Source organism: Cyprinus carpio, chromosome A9, assembly GCF_018340385.1.
Source record: "Cyprinus carpio isolate SPL01 chromosome A9, ASM1834038v1, whole genome shotgun sequence".
NCBI lineage: Eukaryota > Metazoa > Chordata > Actinopteri > Cypriniformes > Cyprinidae > Cyprinus > Cyprinus carpio.
This window is the reverse complement of record NC_056580.1, coordinates 26,766,417-26,787,613: the sequence shown is the minus strand read 5'-3', so window position 1 is coordinate 26,787,613 and position 21,197 is coordinate 26,766,417. Positions and strand designations below refer to the sequence as shown.

Here is a 21,197-nt window from a genome sequence, read left to right as displayed (position 1 = left end):
AGTGGTTCCCAAACTGGGGGGCGGCGCAGTATAGTTTGGGCCCTATGAAATCCATTTTATTTTTTCCTAAATTGTTTTTTTTTTTTATTGTTCTGTATTGTTTTTTTTTTCATTTTTTTTTAATTAATGCCTTTTTAATAGTTAAATTAAATTGTATTAATTAAAAAGCATGTCTATATGTGTGTGTGTGTGTATACATACACATTTAAATGTAAATTTTAATATAATTTTAATACATTTTAATACAAATTTAAATGCAAATTTTAATATAAATTTCAAATATAAGTCAAATTTCAGACTCAATTCCATAATTTGCTATGCTTCACAGTAGGATGAATCCCACATGAAAGACGTTTTGGTGTTTTCAAACACTTTTTGCTTTAAATAAAACTCTGTAATGTAATTCATCTGAGAGCTGGTTTGAGATCACTATGGAGAAAATAAATGGGGGAAATATACTTTCAGAACCTGGCCACTGAAGAAGTGGTCAGCTGTTGTTGCTCAATATCAAGCTTATGTTGGCTGCGATCCTCAAAGCACTCAATTAGTGATAAGCGTTAAAGCACACATCCCCCTCTCCTTTCCTGTCCTCCTCGCTACCATTGATCACCAGGCCTCACAGGACCCCAGATGGAAGCAGAGGGAAAAAACTACTAATTGAATTCTACCTCAACCTTCCAGGAAGTCCATTTTGTCTGTGTTTGACTGAGTGTCTTCAGGAAAGAAAACAAATGGGAAACTTGAGATGAGTTTTCAGAGTTGCACTGCACTCATAAAGCGGCTACCTCAGCTTATTCATTTATTAATCAAAGTATATGGACACAGCATGACCGAAAATAACATGAAATCAGACTCAAAGGCTCAATGCTGTTCAGAAAGAAATGTTCGGTAGACGGTTGTAAATATAAGTGGAATATTCAGAACAAAATATTAATTAAAAAAATCTTGTTTTCACAATGAAGTGAAGTACCCAGGAGAAATTTAAAGGTGCTGTATGTCATTTTTTTGACTGTACTAAAGCATTAAAATACCAATGCCCAATGGCAATTTTACAGTTGGTGGAAAAAACAGTGTATTGCAGCCTTGGAAGCCAGCAAACAAACTGGGTCTGAGATTGCAAGTCCTACCTGACCCCAAAAGCCTTAGCATCCAACAAAAAAGCACTATAACCAGAGGAATATTAAAACATGGATAAATCAATTCATCAGCTTACAGTATAGTATAAGGCTCGTCACCTTCAAACTGACAACTGCATTTGTTCCTGTTGCGTGTCCTCAATCTGGCAACCCGTGTGAGCATTAAGTCTGCAATATTTTAAATTTAGACTGCAGTTCACATTTCAACCACTAGCTGTCAATATTACATGCTGCACCTTTAAATTGAAACTATGGATTCGGACATACTACTTGCCTTACATACAGTTTTTTGCATATATAATAGGGAAGTATGTGATTTTGGATGCATCGAGGGTGTGTGTTACAGGTGTGCGTATAATGACTTTGAATGCATCTTGTCATAGCAACGCAATAAAAACACTTAGAACAAAGTAGCAACCACTAAACAATTCCCTAGCAACCATTCAGGACATCCTAGTAACTAGCTTAGCAACATACAGTATCATAAAACACTCAAAACAATTAAGCAACTAGATAAAAAAGTTCATTAAGACAAACTTTGAAGTTGGCTTGAGAAAACCAGACCAGAAAGTTTGAAAGTTTTCAGTTTGAAGCAGTTTTTAGATTAAAGTTGATAGATGCAGTTGATAGGGTACTCAGGTTTGTTGTTAAGGTGTTGATTTGCAGTTGCTAGAGTACCCGGGTTGGTTGCTAGAGTGTTGCTATGTGGTCACTAGGGTGTCCAGAGTGGTTGCTAGTGTGTTGCTATGCAGTTGTTAGGTTACCCGGGGCAGTTGCTATGCAGTTACTAGGGTACTTTGGGTGGTTGCTAGGGAGTTTCTATGTAGTTGCTATGGTACCCTGGTTGGTTTCTAGGGTGTTGCTATGCGGTTGCTAGGGTGCTTGGGGTGGTTGCTAGGTTGTTGCTATGCAGTTGTTAGGGTACCTGGGGGCGGTTGCTAGGTTGTTGCTATGTGGTTGCTAGGTTACCCGGGTCAATTCCAAGGATGTTGCTATGTGGTTGCTAGGGTACTTTGGGTGGTTGCTAGGGAGGCTCTATGTTGTTGATAGGGTACCCTGGTTGGTTTCTAGGGTGTTGCTATGTGGTTGCTAGGGTACTTGGGGTGGTTTCTTGGGTACCCTGGTTGGTAGCTAGGGTGTTGTTATGCAGTTGCTAGAGTACTCAGGTGGTTGCTAGGTTGGTTTGGATGGTTTCTTAGAATGTTGCAATGAAGTTGCTGGTAAGTATCATCACATTGCTAGCATGTTTCAGATAAATATTAACAAGCAACCACATAACAACACATTAAAACACTCAGCATATTATCATACAGAACTAAAATCACTCAAAACAACTACACATACTTATAGCAACATGTGAAAATTTAGTTTTCTGTTCTTGCATGTAATAAACCTGTTCCTGTTGTGATTTCACACAGATTTCCCTTAACCTGCAGCAGCAGCGCATCCTGACTGTATCTTTTCCCTCCTGTCTCCTGTTTATTTCTGTAGCTAGAATTGAGCCAGTGATGAGAAGAGTGAAAAAAGACACACACACACAACTGATAAAGCAATGCGCCAGAGTCTGGAGAGAGAGAGAGGAAGGCTGGCAGCCTCATTACTGAAGGAGGGAATGTGTTGTTTCACACTGCAAGTCTCACAGAGCTATTGGCTGACTACTGAAGCCCAGCAGAGCTGCTGATCAACTGTGATTTTGGAGGAAGGGGAAATATAAAATATGATGGGGATTATATGATGCTACATCCTCAAATAAATAAATGAACAAAAAAACAAACAAATTAAAATAACAGCTACATGTTATTAAAATTAGAAACACAGAAACTGAAACAATAAAACCGAAAATACAATTTTATCATTTAATAAACATATAATTACACATTTACTCGATAATCGAGATAAAAACAGAGATGCATATACACATTTAATTTGCATGTAAAACAGTTTTTATATCAACTTTTTAATGATATAATTAGCCTATATTTATAGTTCAGTTTGTTGCTGAAATATAAACATTTAAATGGTGACCATGATAAACACGTTTTCATGACCCATTTATTCAAACATTCATTAAACAATAAAGACAACTGGTTAAAAATATAATGAATATATAATATAGTGAACATATTTAACAAAATGCTCCTCTCTGGAGTTGTTTTTCTAGCTGACTCGAGTTAATGGACATTGAAGTGCTTTCCTGAGGTACTGCGTGTTGATATTTGTGTTGACAGATTTCACGTGTTCCATTTATAGACTTTTGGCCCTGTCTGCCTTCCATATTTACAAGCTGTTTTGTTGATGTCTTTCTGCGGCTGAAACACTGATTGAGCAATTACACAAGACATGAAACATTTATGTAAGTTGTTCTGTTTCTGTCACACTAAACTAAAGAATGCCAAAATCCCTATTTATTGTCTGAATATCGTGATAAATTTTATTTCATATCAAAATTCAAATCAAAACGCTACGTTTAATGAGATTATCGGATGGTAAGGCGCTACACACAATGTATGGTGAAGTTTTGTTCACTCATCAACTGATTTTTATTTTAAAGGGATAGTTCACCCAAAAATGAAAATTAGCTAAAATCATGGGCATATTTAAATTTTGGGGTGAACTATTCCTTTAAATATAGGCACTAAACTTAAAGGCTGCATTATTTTATTAGTAAAAAATAGTAATACTGTGAAATATATGGAACTGTTCTATATTTCAGCAGTCATTACCCCAGCTAACAAAAAGAGAATGTCGTGGTAACATTTCCCTTAAGTTATGAAAATGTTATTTCTTAATGTTTTCTGAATGTTCAAAACATACAGCTTTTTAAATTAAAAAAGTATATATATTATTTATTTATTTATTTATACTTATTGGTAATGCAAATGTTAATTGAACATTCAATTTCATCAAACATTATGGGATTGTTGTTTTTAAATGTTCTCTAAACATTCTAAACAAATAGTAACATTCCAAAAATGTTAGTTTATCATCCAAATAAAATGTTTCAGAAACACAATGTTTCATGAACTATCTATAAATATTTTTGTGCTAACATTTTGAGAACATTACTTAAAATCAGATACCTGTAACTAAACATTCTAGTAACATTACTGGAAGAACGTAACTTTGAAAAAACTGTTGAAAAAACTTAAATGAAACATGCATAACTTTCATATTTATAACCTTGCTAGAACGTTTTGAGAACATTTCCTGTTAGCTGGGACTCTAGTCTTCAGTGTCAAATGATTCTTCAGAAATTATTCTAATATGTTGATTTGCTGCTCATATTATTATCTCTTATTATTATCAGTGCTGAAACTTATTATGACCACTGCTCCAGGTGTGTTCACGCCATGGTGTGTGTGTGTGTGTTCGATTCTCACTACTATGTGTGTGCACTTGGATGGGTTAAATGCAGAGCACAGATTCCAAGTATGGGACACCGTACTTGTCTCCACATTATGTCACTTTCACTTTCACTTTACAAAACAGTTGTGCTGCTTAATATTTTTGCGTAACTTTTTACAGAATTTTTTGATGAAAAACGAAACGAAACGAGAAATGTCTGATTGGGTCATTTATAGCTTTAGTTAACATGATATGTGAGATATGACTAAAATACATTAATAAAATACATGGCATCAAAGGATTCTGCAGCAGAATGGAATCTGACACCGGAACGCTGCTCCAGCTCGTTTCGGCCCACCTGAACCCCTGGGCAAGACCAGCCTCGGCCCGCGGGCTGCATGGGTTTCAGCTGAGGCCTATTATTTCTGTGTGTGTGTGTGTGTGTGTGTGTGTGTGTGAGTGTGTGGTGAAAACAGCAGCTGGAGAGCTTCCAAACCACAGCAGCGTTGCGGAATGTGTCTCCCTCTCCCTCACATAAGGACAGAACACGGCTCTGTTCTCGAAAAACACACTTGAAGCACCTACTCTCAACCTTTGGAGCAACTGAATCCACAGAAAACTTTATGCACTACAAGGCTACATACTGGGTTACCTTTAAGGTGGCATCCCAGTAGCTTCTTGAAACTATTTGATTCTGATCAATATTCCAATATTCCCACCAGGGAATTTTTCTTGCTTTCCCTGGGAATTGAACCAATGACCTTGGCGTTAACAAAAACTTAAACTATATACGTCTACATTAATCTGGATATGGTTTCGTTTTAAAACGCTCTCTGTCCACACTAGCATTTTCATGCAGTTTTTCTGACAGGATTATTTTATTTACGAAAGCAGCTCACCATTCACTGATGTCTTATCTAAAATGCAACTGCCCTCATGTTTTGTCGCAAATAGCGATTGCGAGTACATTTGCTTTCATCTTTGCAGGACTGTGATATGAAGAGTATAAAAAAGTAACACATCTGTAGCAATAGTGTGAAAACGCATAGCACATAATGTGCACAATACCAGTATAAACATGGATATCTATTGGTATAATATGCGGCACATGACTAAACTTGCGTCATTGTTTTCAAAAGCCTCCGTTTTCACAGTCCACACTACAACACGAAAACAGCATTTTCAGATTTATCCATTTTGGAGAGCATTTTCAAAAAGCTCCATTTTCCTTGATTAAAAACGCTGTCTCAGTGTGGACGGAAGGCCAAAACGGAGAGAAAAAGATGCGTTTTCAAACGAAAACGTATTAGTGTGGACAAGGCCTTAAAAAAAGTTACTTAAAAATAAATAAACATTGTCTGAAATAATGACACTAATATATATATAAAACTTATTTTATTACAACTAGTTGTCAAGGAAACATTTCTCACTTTCATTTACTTTAACCTGATGTAATAAAATGACTCAAATTAAACCTGGAATAAAAATGAACAAAAAATATATAGACATAAAAAGCACACTACAAAATTACTTAATATTTAACTAAAATGAAAATGGAAAATGCAAAAATTATGCAAAATATTAACAAAAAATATAACGGTAACATTTTACAATACGTTCGTAAACAACTTTAGTTAACATGAACTAAGCATGAACAATACTACGGCATTTATTCATCTTAGTTAATGTTAATTTCAACACTTACTAGTGCATTATTAAAATCAAAAGTTGTGCTTGTTAACATTAGCTAATGCACTGTGAATTAATCAACTAACAATGAATGACTATTTTCATTAACTAACATACAGTAAATACTGTAATAAATGTATTGTTCCTTGTTTGTTCATGTTAGTTAATACATTAACTAACGTAACCGTATTGTAAAGTGTTACCACTATAAATGATCTCAGTAATACTAAAAATGGTTCCCACACTTCGACCACTGAATTCGAGAAAAAAAAAAGACTTTTTCATGACCTTTATAATAATTTATCACTGAAAAAATACTTTGAAATGATTTTTACTCAGAAATTGATAGTAAATTTCACAAATAATTACAAAGAAATGGCAAGTAACGAAGACCGAAATGGTATTTTCTTGTAAAACTTACTCCAATAATCAGTACTTACAACTTCAGAAAATATATTTTTAAAGTGTAGATAAGGGTTTTTAAGAAACCAGCTAGGCTGATTTCTATTTGTATATCGGGTACCAATTTTGAATTAACTAAAATTATCAATTAGTGTACAACTGTAGAGAGATTCAGACATGAATGATACCTGAAATTACTGTGGAGTTGAGTTTTAATTCAACCAGATTTAGCCATCTTGTCTGCCAGATGTTAAAACAGAAGAAAAGGTGGATTGCAACTGCTTTTGAGATAAATAAGAATGCTAACTGTTGTCTTTTTCTATTATATACTATCCTAGCTTTCAAGGACTGGATGGAGAAACATCCTGAAAGCACCAAAAATTCCCTTGATCTAAGCCACAGATCTGTTTGAATCCCGCTGATCCCGCAGCAGTCCGGCGAGATGCGGTAGGTTTGCAATAATTGGAAATGGCTTCTCTAGTTTTGGAGACACAATGTAAGTCAATTTTCTCATAATCATCATAATTAGTTCCCCTTGTTGAAAATCCATTCACATTTTCAGTCCTCAGCGGATGCCGCGCAGCTCTGCGATACCCAAAGCGGTTGCCATGGAGACGATCATACACTCGCACAAATAGTGAATTTCACATTTAAGAGTCATTTAGCTTTTTTTTCATTTGTGGGGCATCTACCACACACACACACACACACACACACACACACACACACACACACGAGTCAAAAATAAACACTCATGCAACAGCGCATCTGTAATCAGAGGGAATTCACTGATGAAATGAGTGTGAAAAAGATTCATTTAGGAATACGATTTGGGTTGCAAATATGCTGCAAAATTTCATGACATTATTACTGTATTTTCTTATAGCAGATGCGACTTGCAACTTTTAAGCAGGCGATGTTGAAGATCCCACACTCGCGATTGAGACTACAGCCAGAGGAGCAACTTTTCCCATTTCTTGACTCAGTGAATCAGCATGACATCTCCGGCTAACCTGAGGTAACAAGAGCTGACTGCTGTACTAGAGAGAGACTGAGTCTCCACACACAGCTAGTTATTTCTCCTCTACATCTCTAGCTCTCTCGCTCCCTTTGTCTTCTCTTAGCTGCTGTAGTTTTCCACAGCACACTTACAGCATGTTACAAGTGAAAATCCTGCAGCAAAAGCCAGCAGAGACTAAAACAGCCACTCCCCGGATGAGCTCTGTACAGTACGGACATACACATGTGTGTTGTCAATGCAGCACTGACCTACAGCACCTACAGCGATCAATACTTCTTTGCCCCGGTTGCTGAGCGGTATGAGGAGACCTATAGTGGGTTGGGCAGGATGACCACAGTCTTACATCACAATATGAGACATGTTATATCACGCAAACTGCATATCACAATATAGTTGATTTTCTTCAAATTTATCAAAAAAAGATTGTATGTATTAATGCAATCCTGGGGTAATACATAATTTGGGATAATCCTATTTAATTAATTTATAAAAATGTTTATATATTAATACGGTAATGTGGTAATATTTATTACAGTTAAACTAAAATAAAAAAGGGTTATATATTAATACAATAATCCATATTTATTATATTTGATTGATCTATATAAAAGGTTTATATATTATTACAATCATGTGTCAATACCTGTTTTAGGATAATATTTATGTATATATACATATATATTTAATAAATAAATAAATAAATAAAGATTTGTATATTAAAACAAATATGTGATAATACACATTTTGGGGTAATATATAATTAAAATATTTAATTAATCTTTTAAAAAAGTTTATTTAGTAAGACAATCATGTTTAATACCTATTTTGGGATAATCTCTATTTAATATATTTAATTAATCTATAAAAAAAGTTTTGTGTGTGTGTATACAAAAAGTCATGTGGACATACCTATTTTGGGATAATCTACATCTACATATTTCATTTTCTGAATGAAAGGTGCTTCATTTCAACATTTCAATTGATTATTTTCCCTTCTTATTTGAAACTTGATGGAAACAAACCAAAAGATTATTTAAAACAAATAACAAGTCATTCTCTCTGAGATATTTTTAATAAATATAATGAAACCGACAACATACTGGCTTACACCTATGATGCACATTAATTATATTTTTGACACTTATGCAGCCGGTTTCAAAGTTGCTTGGCAATCGTATACAGTTAACTTAAAGACACTTAACAAGTTCCTCCTCTTGACTGGTTTGGGACACAAATCTACTGAGTTACAATATGAAAATCTCTACAGGTTGACACATTCCTTCTGACATTTCACCCAGCGCTACCCCTATACTGTAGGTCAAAGCAGCGAGCGCTCACATGAAGTTGACCTCAGATTTCCCATCAGGCTGTGCTTGACACATCAGAACAGAAACACATGTCACGAGTCATGCTTTCACTTCAAAATGCACCAACCTGCGTCCGCTGCTGCTTTACTCTCCTCCCTCACGCCGTTCAGAGCCAGATGAGACGGTCTGAATGAAGGCCCTCCATTGCACTGAGACGCGAGAGGAGACCGGGGCGAGAGAGGTAAACCCGGTCTCCACTGCTGTTAGCATACGCTCCGGTCTAAAACAGACCAAAGACTCTCTCTCATTCGCTCGAGCCACACAAAGACTCATTAGCTGCAGCCGGCGGAGGGCTGGAGATTGTGCACAGCGACGCCTGCCTGAGAGATCACATGGGTGGGGGAGAGAGAGAGAGAGAGAGAGAGAGAGAGAGAGAGAGAGAGCTGTGCCTGCGTTCCTGTCTGCAGATATTTTTACCATCATGACAGGGAGAGAGAGAGAGAAAACAGACAGCGGAGAGACAGTCGAGAGCAGCCACAGCACCATAATCTGTAGAGGTGAATGAGGGCAACCAGAAATGAGCCGAAAACACTCATATAAACAGTCAAACACACACACTTGGGCTCAGTGGGATTTGTGCTAATGAACTTGTGCTGCACTTGTGCTTCATAAATATTTTCAAGGCGGGTGAAGTGACTCACAGGCATACAAACACTTTAAACATTAGAGCTGGATGCTGTAATACAGTGTTATAGTAGAAATGCATCAGCTAGTATTTACTGTACTACACTGTATATAATACATGTTTTTGAAAGAAGTTGCCTCTGCTCACCAAGGCAGCAATTATTTAAAAACAATTCTTTTATTACAATTTAAAATAACGGTTTTCTATTTTAATATTTCTATTTGTTGAAAACTGTTTTCTTTAGGGTTCTTTGATGAGTAGAAAGTCCAAAAGTACAGAATTTAGTTGAAATATAAATCTTTTGTAACATTATAAATGTCTTTACTGTGATTTGTGATCAATTTAATGGATCCTTGCTGAATAAAAGTATGAATGTCTTTCATAAAAAAGAAACTTTTGAACGGTAGTGTACATTTTTGTGATTATCAGAGGGCAGGACTGCTTTATTATATTAACATGTAACTGTGAACGCAAAAGTGTAACATTTTGTGTCTCAAACAAATCAATATGTTTTACTGCATCAATACAGAATTTGACTGATGTCACTGGACAGCTTTGAATTTGCCTCATCCAATCAGACTTTAGAATAGAAACAATCAAATTGAATAATCAAATGAGATGAAGTTTTATTTGTGAAGTATTTGATTCACTGGATGATCCTCAAACAGGCATTACCACATGAATAATTAATATTTTACATTACATTTCTGAAAAAAAACAAAAAAAAAAAAAACATCTATATTCTAAGAAATGTTCTTAGTTATACATGTTAGGTAAAAAAAAATGTTAGCCTGAATGTTGCATTTTTTTTTTTTAATAAGCCATTAAGATTTAACTAATTTTGTGATCCTTCTTGTCTTATGCCTTTCAAAAATGAATTTTAATGGCTTCTTTCATTTAAACTTCAGTAATAAAAATAGTTCAATGAATTGATTAAAAACTCTGATTCAGTGATTCATTTGTGCCATCACAGAATGTTCACGGACACCTATTTTGTGGTATTTTTTTATATATATTAAAATGTTTAGTAAGAATATATGCATTTACATTTGCTGTTTATGACTGTTGTTATATAGGTGCATTTAAATGAAAATTATAGATTATTATTCTTACTTGTGGTCATTTAGTGCTCTCTCTTTCTCTCTCTCTCTCCCTTTCTCTCTCTCTATATATGTAAATAACTATTTTTTGTTGTATTTTACTTCTTGCTTTAATAATTTTGAATTTATTTGTGAACAATAGCTTTTTTGTTGAAATAGTTCTTCTGAATGACTAATTTCCATGGATACACATAAATATCTATAAAACAGGCTACATAATATTGCGATATAATACACCCAGCCCTCCACATGATCAGTAAATAAAGCAGGAATTTGGGTTAAGAGTGTGTTTAAATTAGTCTCGAAAGCTCCTGGGAGTAGAGCTGTGGAGCTATCATTAATGTTAGCATTACAGTTCTTGCTTCAGGAATTCCTTCCAGTCGATGGCACATAAATGGCACAGAGAAACACAAACAGAGAGTGTGGTCATCCAGCTATTAGAGCCAGAATAAATGCTTTGATTACTGCTTGTATTATTGTGACAGACCGCTGCAGAGAAAGACAAGCGGGACGACTCGTCCTCTGCTCACCGAGGCATACGGACCGCCTGTAATTAGGCTAAATCTCACTTATTAGACTCTCTCGAGTAATAAGTAAAGTCCAGCAATTAAAAATGTGTCAAACAGTCAGTATACCTCTCTACAACAAAGCATAATTCCTGCTGTAATTATTCATTTTAAGTCTATCTAATTCCTGCTAATTGTACTGTATTTTCACTTGCTAAAAACAAGGATGGACTTAATATGATCTGAGAAGCCTCTAAATCAACAAATCCTTCAAATAAAGAATATTAAAACACCAATCGCTCATTTTAAAGTGCTTAATTCCCACCTATAACAGATTTCATAGTGTGTTTAAACTGTTTTAAAGCATTTCAGTGGAAAGGCAGCTGGCTTCTGGAGGAAAACGCTTGTGTGTGTTTTTTGGATTTAATAAGGGTTTAAATCAGAGCTCTGACTGTTTCTGGCCACAGATGGATTTATCCTGGACCAGGTTTTTTTTTTGGGGGGAATGTCTTGAGAGACACCATAGAGCCTCTATGTTAGCATCTGATTTGTGGAAAACTAAACAATAAAAGCCTTTGTGACATTGAGAATTTTGCAGTATTACAGTAGCACACTATCGCTTCCTGCTTATCCACTGAAAATTTTCGAATACATAATTTCCTTCAATATAAAATGTTTATCCCGACTCAAATCTATGGCCTCGCGGGTCTGTGACCCATTGGAGAGCAGAACAGACAGTCATGAATGGCTTAGTGCCTGATTTCACCAGAAAAATCTAATTATTTCCTCTCGTTTCCTCTCCATCTTGGAATGCTGCCTATTGTATAACAGTCATTTCTAATTTGCATTCCCTCTCTTTCTTATGGGATATCGTACCAGGAGCTCCATTACGTAAAGATGCAAAACATATGACTGGCGGTCGACACACACACACTGAGGCTCTGTTCCAAAACCTAGTGAGCTGCCTACGTGGGTAGCATTTTAAGTGCTCAAAGCGGGAATGCTGTTCTGAAATGCATGATTATGTTGCCTTTTAAGATGCCTTTATAAGCATGAATTCTTTGTGCAGACGTCAATTCCATAATGCATTTCACTGTGCACATTCAGGATGGTATACGAGATGAAAAAAGTGTGTGTATAGATAGATAGATAGATAGATAGATACATAGATATAGATAGATAGATAGATAGATAGATAGATAGATAGATAGATAGATAGATAGATACATAGATATAGATAGATAGATAGATAGATAGATAGATAGATAGATAGATAGATAAAAATGTTGATTTATTAATAAAAAAAATATAAAAATCTATTATATTCATTACAAGTCTATTTTATATATATATATATATATATATATATATATATATATATATATGTATATATGTATGACTGTTGTTATATTGGTGCATTTAAATGAAAATGATTCATTATTATTCTTACTTGTGGTCATTTGGTGCTCTCTCTCTCTCTCTCTCTCTCTCTCTCTCTCTCTCTCTCTCTCTCTCTATATATATATATATATATAGATAACTATTTTTTGATGTATTTTACTTCTTGCTTTAATAATTTTGAATTTATTTGTGAACAATAGCTTTTTGGTTGAAATGGTTCTTCTGAATGAATAATTTCCATGGATATACATAAATATCTACAAAACAGGCTACAGAATATTATATAAATTATAAAAATCTATTATATTCATTATAACATTTATATTAAATTGGTATATAATGAAATTGGTACCAATTTAATAATAAAATTTATATTTTTACTTGTATATGGTATAATAAAATTTGTGATTTTTTTTTTAAATTATTTTTAAATTATTTAATTATTATTAAGTTTATCATCCACTGAAATCTGTGGAAAGTCTTATGCAATCTGTTGAAAGTCCTACAGTTATGCTATTTTTTGAAACTCTTCCTTTAAGAGTCAATCCTTGTGTTTTTTATGATATTTTATCTTTTTATTTATTTATACTTAATATTTCTTCTTGCTTCTTTCTATAACAAATAAAAACTTAAGACCTGTTTTGCACTGTTTGAATGAAAAACAAAATCCTTAAAATTTTAAATAAATTAAAAATATGAATAACAATGATAAAATATTCTAAAATAATTAAAAATATATATAATAAAAATAATGCAATAGTGTAAATATTGTTTAATTCCTACCGAAAAAAATATTTATAATTATAATCATATAATTATGATTAAATTATCATATCATAAAATAACAAAATCTTGTGCCCTGTGCGTAATTTGATGCTGCTGCTTATGTAGATCATCCTGAATCAGCCATGAGGTCCCATGATGGATTGGATGCACCCTTAGAAGGCAGTTGACTATATTGGCAGCTCACTGGGTTTTATAACATACCATGACTGTATTGCTCAAACTCTCATATTTATGTCCTATTTTGTGATTTTGTGCATATGACAAATATAGAGAATATAAAAATATCGCACTTTGTTTGCATAGACATTCGCTCACTATATTTAGGCCATATGCAAATGAGGAGTCTAGTTCCAAATTAAATCATTGGCTGTGACGGTGGCATGAAAAATGGAAGGCCGGAGCCAAAAAAAAGTCATTATTTCTGCTGCCTGAGGAATTTAAAAGCACTATGTAATAACTGGATGGCTTTTAGCATGCTATTTTCTGCTGGTAGTATTGCTGATAAACTTTCAAGGAAGAACAATAAGCCAAGTCTTGACTGACAGAATGAGAAAAAAAACATATGTCATTCTCAAACAACTACTCATTCAGAGCCTAAAGCGATGACTCAGCTGCAGTGATTAAAGTTTACGAGCGCTTTACAGATAATGATGTTGGCTCCGTTTGAACTCGAAGAACAAAACCAGAAGTCACTGTCACTGAGAGGCCTGTGGATGGTGCTCAGAACAACCCATATCTTCACACAATGACCGCCAGAAAGCAACACCTCTCTGCCTTGAGCATGTCGAGGATGTAACCTTTGAGTTTTCTCTTAAGTGCAGGGCTTTTGAGTCTCTAGTCTACACCCTCATTCTGTATTCTGGGTGTCCCTGCTGAATGTTTTATAGGATTTTATTAGTTCTGTGGTCTGTAATTAGCACCATCCTAACCTCTGCCTGCCCCCAGGACTGGGAAATCAGCCCACTGAGTCATACAGTTCAGTCCAGCATGCCTTTTCCCCCAGCCCTCCAGATAACTACCACTAACTAATTGCTGGAATACGATCTTGTGTTTGTCCCACCCATAATCGAACCTAAAGGGTGTGTGAATTCAACAGAAGTTAAAACTGTACTTATGTACATATGAAATTGGATCCATGTTAAAATCAGTATGACATCAAAATGACTTTCTTAACTCATGTTGATGGTCTTTTTGTGGGCAATACATTTGTGCATGTTGACAAAGAAAAAATGTTTGTCTTTATAATCATTTATCAAAATATGTCCTGCCCCAGAAATGACATTTCAAATACCACTTTTTCACCCAACACGTCCAAACATATACAGTACAGAAACCAGATTTTATGATCCAATGGATAAAATAATTTTGTTCTCATTGAATGTCCAGTTTCACCACATTACAGAAGAAAATGAGCATTCCATGATGACTGTAAAGCATTGGTTCTCAACGCGGTGGCCTCAAGATGAAATAATAAGACAAAACATTAAATTAAATTAGACAAAACAAGTAAAAATCAAGATGCTTCTTATTTCTTTCATTGAAGAACCAGATATATTATAATATTTTTAACTATATTCAAATATATTCATATTACATTTAATCATTTTGCACACGCTTTTATCCAAAGCGACTTACAAATGAAAACAATAGAAGCAATCAGACCAGCGAGAGAACAACAACAGTATACAAGTGCCATGACAAGTCTCAGTTAGTCTAGCACAGAACATGTAGCTATGTTTTTTTTTTTTTCAAGAATTGAATAGAAAAGAAAAGGTAAGTGCTAGTATTAGTTGGTCAAGTGCTGGCAAAAAAGATTTGTCTTTAGGTGTTTTTTGAAGATGAGTAAAGACTTGAGATTGCGAGGTCATTGCACCAGCTGGGCACAGTCCAGGAAAAGGTCTGTGAGAGTGATTTTTAACCTCTTTGGGATGGTGCTACGAGGCGCCGTTCAACTGCAGAACGCAAGCTTCTGGAGGGCACATAAGTTTGAACTAGTGAGTTTAGGTATATTGGTGCTGCGCCAGTGGTCGTCTTGTAGGCAAGAATCAGTACCTTGAATTTGATGCGAGCAGCTACTGGTAGCCAGTGTAACCTGATGAGGAGAGGAGTAACGTGAGCTTTTTTTGGGCTCATTGAAGACAACTCTCGCTGCTGCATTCTGGATCAGTTGCAAAGGCTTGATAGTACATGCAGGAAGGCCCGCCAAGAGAGCATTACAATAGTCCAATCTGGAGAGAACAAGAGCTTGGACAAGAAGTTGTGTGGCTTGCTCTGATAGGAAGGGTCTGATCTTCCTAATGTTGTATAAGGCAAATCTGCAGGACCGGGTCGTTGTAGCAATATGGTCTGTGAAGTGTAACTGATGATCGATCACAACTCCTAGGTTTCTGGCTGTCCTGGAAGGAGTTATGGTCGCCAAACCCAGCTGTATAGAGTAGTTGTGATGAAACGATGGGTTACCTGGAACCACAAGCAGTTCTGTCATAGTAAGGTTGAGCTGAAGGTGATGGTCCTTCATCCAGCTAGAAATGTCTCTCAGACAGGCTGCAATGCGAGCAGCTACTGTTGGATCATCTGGTTGGAATGAGAAGTAGAGTTGAGTGTCATCAGTATAGCAGTGATAAGAAAAGCCATGCTTCCGAATGACAGATCCTAATGACATCATGTAAATGGAGAAGAGAAGTGGTCCAAGCACTGAGCCTTGAGGAACCCCAGTAGCAAGACTTAGAAGAAGACTTGTGACTTAGAAACCTCACCCCTCCAAGACACCTTGAAGGACCTACCTGAGAGGTAGGACTTAAACCACAGGAGTGCGGTTCCAGAGATGCCCATCTTTCTGAGGGTGGACAGGAGAATCTGGTGGTTAACTGTGTCAAAAGCAGCAGACAGATCCAGCAAGATGAGTACTGCAGATTTGGAAGCTGCCCTTGCCAGTCGCAGGGCTTCAGTCACTGAGAGCAGGGCAGTCTCAGTTGAGTGGCCACTTTTGAAGCCAGATTGGTTGCTGTCCAGGATGTTGTTCTGTACAAGAAACATAGAGAGTTGGTTGAACACAACTCGCTCAAGTGTCTTTGCAATGAATGGAAGAAGGGATACCGGTCTGTAGTTTTCTAAAAGTGCTGGATGTAGAGATGGTTTCTTAAGCAGTGGGCTTACCCGAGCCTGCTTAAATCTGTGGGAAATGTACCAGATAATGTGAGTAGGTGAAGGTATGACTGAAGAAGAAATGGCCTGAAGGAAGTGAGTTGGGATAGGATCAAGTGGACAAGTAGTAGGATGATTGGAAAGGATAAGTTTGGAAACGTCCATCTCTGAGAGTGGAGAAAAGGAGGAGAGAGAGTCTGTGGTGTGGAAAATTGGTCACTGATGGTTCTTGTCTTATTTGTGAAGAAAACTGCAGCTGTAAGTGTTGATGAAGGAGGAGGGGGAGGAGGACAAAGAAGAGAAGAGAAAAAGTTTTGATAAGTGAGCGAGAGTCAGAACAGTTGTTAATTTTGTTGTGGTAGTATGTCGTTTTATCAGTGAAGACATTTGCATAGAAGGAAGAGAGAAGTGTCTGATACACAGTAAGGTCAGTAGAGTTTTTTGATTTGCGCCATTTCCTCTCTGTAGCCCTGAGTTTAGAGCGATGTTCACAGAGAACATCAGACAGCCAGGGGGCAGATGGGGTGGTGCATGCTGGTCTGGATGACAGTGGGCAAAAGTTGTCCAAGCAAGAGGTTAGAGTGGAGCAAAGAGTGTCAGTAGCACTGTTCGTGTCCAGTGCTGAAAACTGAGAGAGTGAAGGAACTGAGGATGAAACCATAGAGGATAGGCGAGAGGGAGAGTGTGAGCGTAGGTTGTGTTGAAAGGTGACCTGCGGAGGAGTGTGTGCTGTGTCAGGAGTAAGAGTGAGGTTAGAAGTGATGAGGGAGTGGTCTGAGGTGTGCAGTGGAGTAATTAACGTGTTTTCCATGGAGCAACAGCGCGTGTAGACGAGGTCTAACTGGTTGCTTTATTTTGTGTGTAGCTGTAGTAGACGCTCACTGGAGATCAAATGAGGCGAGCAGAGTGATGAAGTCAGCAGCCTGAGGTTTTTCAAGGTGGATGTTGAAGTCACCGAGCAGTACCAGAGAAGTACCATCCTCAGGAAAGTTTGATAGTAACACATCCAACTCCTCCAAGAAGTTTCCCAGTTGACCGGGGGGACGATAAACGACTACAAAGTGGATTTTAACAGGGTGGGTAATAGTAATTGCATATGATTCAAATGAACTGTAACCTGTAAGAGATGGTTGAAGATCAAATTTCCATTCATTTGAGATAAGGAGACCAGTACCTCCACCCCTCCCAGTCGTGTGAGGGATGTGGGAAAAAAGTGAAATTAGTGGAGAGAGGCTGCGGGAGTGGCAGTGTCTTTAGGTTTGATCCAAGTCTCAGTTAGGGCCATGAGGTTGAGACCGGAATGAGTAGCAATACAAGAAATAAATTCTGCTTTGTTAAAAGCAGACTGGCAGTCCCAGAGACCAACTGGATAAGAGAGTAAAGTAGTAAAGGTCAGAGAGACAGGCCGTAGATTATTGGGATAGGCCTGCCTCCAACATACAGTGTTAGTAGTAATAGTAGAGATTTGAAAGAACAGAGTACAATTGACCTAAATATATATTTGAGAACAAGCTGTACAAAAAGTAGAGAAAGGGGAGAAAATCAATACTCAAGTGCCTTGTCGGAGTCCTTGCTCGGTGGAGTCATGCAGGTAGAGTCGATGGTCTTTACACTCATCGGTCTTCACACGAGGAGGCTTCACACAAGGCCTTTGCGACCGCTGCCATGGTGAAACTATCCAATTTTATATTTGCCTGAGTACTTGTTATGGAATTCAGCTGGCCACAACTTACTATTTTGCAAACCGAAACTGGGGAGTCCCGCGAAACCCAAACGCGAGAACAAACTCGACTTGAGTATTTACCACGGTTAAGCACAGTAAGTGGAAAAAAGTTTCCTAGCAACGACAACCACACTGAAATCTAATGAGAAAAACAAGGCAAAACACTTACAAACTGCTGTCCTTTTCTGTTGCTTGACTGCTTCTTCTAACAAGTACTTCCAAAATAGTTAAATAAGTACTTTTACTGGCTTTGGGGTAGATTTGTTTTTTTGGATTTGAAAACTGGGGAGTCCCGCGATAGCAAATGCAAGAACAAATGCGACTTGAGCATGTATTTACCACGGTAAAACACAGTAAGTGGAAAAAAGTTTCCTAGCAACGAAAACCACACTGAAATATAATGAGAAAAACATGGCAAATTCATTGTGTTTCAAGTTGTAAATATTTCAGTATTTAAATTCAAATAATTCAAATAAAAATTATATGTATATAACAGAAAAAATAAAATAAAATGAAATTGTCAAAACCTTTAGTGTTCATTTTATATCTTATAGACATACAAGTAACAATATCATTTGTTCTTATGTGTTGTGACCTAATAATGTCATGGACATCAAACATGATGTGACACATCTTACGTCTGATATTTCTGATGTTTAACTATTTTTATGGTATTTTTTGGAGCTTAACAGACATGGTCACTGTGAACTGCATGGATAAAAGCTGCATAAATTTTCTTCACCTTATGTGCTCCACTGAAAAAAAACATCAAATGGGTTTGGAATGACATGAGGGTGAGTAAATAATGAAAGAACATTCATTTTTATCTGAACTATTCCTTTAATGTTTTCTCTAACAACCTGCATTTGCTTTTTTATGTTGCAGTAATTTGGTGTTTTGCTGCTAGACATTGAGGGGTCTTTGGTCCACAGAAGCAGGGGTCAGATCAGTGCGTGACAGGCGAGTCTCTCTTTCTCTGTCTCTTACTGCAGCCTGCCAAGAGGGAAAGCCAGGGCAACCGCAAAGTACAGTGAACACGCAGTCTCACTGGAGCCAGAGAGAGAGAGACAGAGACAGAAAGATCATGCAAGAGCTCAGACGGAGGGAATTACAGAGGGGGAGGGAGGAAGAGCCGGAGAATGAACACAAAAGCTCTGTTCCAAAACACAGTCAGCAGCCTACATAGGTAGGTGGCACTTTGAAGCATACAGATATGCTTTAGACAGCATGATTATGCAGCCTTCTAAGATGGCTCAGTTTTGATATAGACCAACACTGCATCACTTGCACTGCAAAAAATCCTATTTTTCTAAATAAGTATTTTTGTCTTCTTTTGAATTATTAAAAAATGATCAAAAAATATAATTTACAGGGAAAAAAACACACTTTAGAAGCGAAACTGCAGAAGATTTGTTTTCATAGATCATATCTTAAATACAAGTATGCATGCACTGCCATTTTTTATCATGGCTTTAACTTATTTATATGCAAAATATTTTTATTTAATACATATTAGGAAACTTCCTAAAATGGATTGTTCACCCAAAAATGAAAATTTTGTCATTTATTCACCTTCAATTTATTCCAAACTTGTATGAGTTTCTTATTTATGCTGAGCACAGGAGAGGATAATGTAGGTAACCAAACAGTTGACGGTAGCCACTGACTTCCATAGTATTTTTTTCCCCTCCATGCTATGGAAGTCAATGGCTACCGTCAGCTGTTTGGAGTAAAAAATGACAGAATTTTCATTTTTAGGAGAACTACCACTTTTAGTTGCTTCTGAAGTAAAGGTACTGTATTTAAAGAATGTTAAAGCATATTTAATTGGAAAACAAGTCAATATGAAATTCTCAAGGCAATAATGCATTGCTACAACTTCTATGGAAACTGTCCATCCAAGATGGTAGATGAAGTGTTAGAAAGGATGATAAATATACTTATTAAAAATTAACAATTATACTCCGTATTATGTAGTTTTAGGCTTATTAGAGAATCATGTTAGCTTAGTCAAATCAATCTAAATGTATTTATATAGCACTTTTTGCAATACACATTGTTTCAAAGCAGCTTAACGGAAAATCATAATCTAAATGTTTATAATATCTTAACATCTTCATGCCTTATAGTCACATTTAGCAGATTCAAGCTGGATGATAATATAGTTGCATTTTGCAAATATGCAATTGAGGGTGGAAGAGATCACTTTACATTCACTTCCCCCACAATACCTGCCGGTACCGAGACTCAAACCTGCAACCTTTGGGTTACAAGTCTGACTCTCAAACCATTAGGCCATGACTCTCAACAAGCAGTTGAGATTTGTATAGTACTGTATGTTACTCTACACAGTATACTGTCCTTATGCAGACGAAGATGGACACACATATTTATTTACTTAAGGGTCTTCAGTTATGATGCTCCCTTAGAAGGCATCTTCCTATATAAACAGAAAGGTTTTGGAACAGAACTATAGAATGAATAATATCAGGCCAGCCTGAGTCAGCTCAATATAGACAGTCTCTTCTATGAGTTAGTGTCAGTGCTTTTACTAACGCACAACATAGTGCAAACATTTTGGCTTTCCAGATGGCCGTGAAGGGTTTTCTGAACAGTTATGTGTCAGTAAACATGCTGTTTGTGAGACTGTGACCAATTGAGATCTACTAGAAAAGGCTGATATACCAACTCTATCCAGAGGCAGTGTTATTTTAGTATTATTTATACTATTTAGACTTTCACTTTCACTTTTTTTTTTTCACTTTCATAGTGGTTCTCAACTCCAGTCCTCGGGACCCACTGCTCTGCACATTTTGTTTGTCTCCCTTATTTATCGCACCTGATTCAGATCATCAGATCATTAGGAGAGAGATCCATGAACTGAACTGAGTGTGTCAGATTCAGAAACATTCAAAATGTGCAGAGCAGTGGGTCCCGAGGCCTGGAGTTGAG

At 36.5% G+C, this 21,197-nt stretch overlaps 1 protein-coding gene across 5 annotated transcripts in view; it reads right to left on the bottom strand.

Moving 5' to 3' along the window:
* csrnp3 (cysteine-serine-rich nuclear protein 3) overlaps positions 1 to 21,197 on the bottom strand; it is a 58,737-nt gene that overhangs the window by 14,752 nt on the left and 22,788 nt on the right. Inside the window, exon 1 of one of the 5 annotated variants that reach the window (XM_042764306.1) lies at positions 9,028 to 9,314. The exons of 3 other annotated variants lie outside the window; for them this stretch is intronic. The gene's annotated coding sequence lies outside the window, so the exon portion shown is untranslated. Of the gene's footprint in view, positions 1 to 9,027; positions 9,315 to 21,197 lie in introns of those variants that run through there. One more of the 5 variants, XM_042764305.1, reaches the window with a different exon arrangement.